Source organism: Sinocyclocheilus anshuiensis, unplaced genomic scaffold (assembly GCF_001515605.1).
Source record: "Sinocyclocheilus anshuiensis isolate Anshui unplaced genomic scaffold, SAMN03320099.WGS_v1.1 scaffold778, whole genome shotgun sequence".
Lineage (NCBI taxonomy): Eukaryota > Metazoa > Chordata > Actinopteri > Cypriniformes > Cyprinidae > Sinocyclocheilus > Sinocyclocheilus anshuiensis.
The window spans coordinates 1458-3700 of record NW_015544177.1 but is presented as its reverse complement, the minus strand read 5'-3'; positions in this window follow the sequence as shown (position 1 = coordinate 3700).

The following is a 2243-nucleotide window of genomic DNA, read 5'->3' as shown; positions in this document are numbered from 1 at the left end:
CACATAATGATTTTTATGCTTCCCACATAATCCAGCTCCATTTCCATTGTGGCTGCTGAACACGTCAATGGTTCGTGTGCTGCGTGTGGACATTTTGTTTACATTGAGTTATTATTGACGTTATTCCATCCATTATGGTCCATGATTCAAATATGCTGTATGCAAACTTTTAAAAAATGCTAATTTGTCCTGTGTTCTCCAAGCATGCTGTGAACCCTTACTTTTTGCATACAACCCAGATGAATAAGATGCATTCACAATAGACAATTATGTCATAATAAAAATTAGATCTGTCTAGGAAATCTAATTTAGAATTAATATATGCTGCTGTTCAAAAGTTTGGGTTCAGTAATATTATTTTAATGTTTTTGAAAGAAGTCTACATTTATTTGATTATAAATTCAGAGATAGAACAGTAATATTCTGAAATACTATAATTTAATCTAGATGAGTAAAGTTTGATCTCAAACTTTAAAGTTGGCTTGAAAAAGCCAGGCCAGAAAGGTTGAAAACATTGCAATAGCTTTAAGTAGTTCTACAGTTTAAAGTTTTAATGTTTTGAAGGCAATATAAGATAGATAGATAGATAGATAGACAAACCGACAGATTAAAATGAATTTACACAGCTATACATTTTTGAGTCAACCTTGTAAGTTGAAATGTCTTTGTATATATTTTTTTCTTAATGCACTACAGAGTTTGGAAATGTTTTGGCTGCTTAACCTTGTAAGTTGAAATGTCTTTGTATGTATTTTTTTCTTAATGCACTACAGTATGCTGATGTCTAGCCTGTTGCTAGCATGTTTCTAGCAAGATTAGCATGTTACTAGCATGTTGTTAGCATTTTTCTATCATGTTTAGCATGTTGTTAGCATTATTAGCAAGTTACAAGCATGTTGTTAACATGATAATGCAGAGCACTAATTCCTAGTATGGGTCACCATACTTGGCCACATGTCACTTCACTATCACTATTCACTATTGACATATCACTTACTGATATATAATTATAACTAGATGAGTAAAGTTTGATGTCAAACTTTAAAGTTGGCTTGAAAAAGCCAGACCAGAAAGGTTGAAAACATTTTTGAGTTTGGAAATGTTTTGGCTGCTTAACCTAGGTAAGTTGAAATGTCTTTGTATGTATTTTTTTCTTAATGCACTACAGTATGCTGATGTCTAGCCTGTTGCTAGCATGTTTCTAGCAAGATTAGCATGTTACTAGCATGGTTAACAAGTTACTATCATGATTCTAGCATTATTAGCATGTTACTAGCATGATTAACAAGTTACTAGAATGGTTAACAAGTTAATAGCATGATTCTAGCATTATTAGCATGTTACTAACATGTTGCTAGCATGTTTCTAACATGATTGGCAGGTTTATAACATGATTAGCATGATTCTAGCATGATTAGTGTGTTATTAACATGTTGTTAGCATGATTAGCAAGTTACTAGCATGTTGCTATCATGTTTCTATCATGTTTAACATGTTAACATGATTAGCAAGTTACAAGCATGTTGTTAACATGATTAGCAAGTTACTAGCATGATGCTAGCATGTTTCTAGCATGTTGTAACAAGTTGCTAGCATTTTGTTAGCATTATTAGCAAGTTACTAGCACATTTCTAGCATGATTATCATGTTACTAGCATGATGCTAGCACATTTCCAGCATGATTAGCATGTTTATAGCATGATTAGCATGTTACTAGCACGTTTCTAGCATGATTAACATGTTACTATCATGTTGTTAGCATAATTAGCAAGTTACTAGCATTTTGCTAGCATGTTTCTAGCATGATTAACATGGTACTAGCATGTTGTTAACATTATTAGCATGTTGATAGCACATTTCTAGCATGATTAGCAAGTTAATAGCATGTTGTTAACATGATTAGCAAGTTACTAGCATTTTGTTAGCATGTTTCTAGCATGATTAGCAAGTTACTAGCATGTTGTTAGTATGTTTCAATGCTAATCCAGCTAAAACCAGTTGATTCAGTAAAAAAAACCAGCTAAGACCAGCCTGACCTGCTAAAAAAGTGTCCAAAACCACTTTAAAACCAGCTTGGGAGACCAGCCAAAGCATTCAGTCAGCTTAGGCTGGTTTTAGCTGTTTTTTTTCAGTAGGGAGTTGTTAAGATCAGGTTTCCCCGGTAACGCTGTACACAAAGCAGCGCTCAGCTCACAAACGCTGCTTTATCAGGCATTACAGGCAAGATGAAATGAAAATGACAT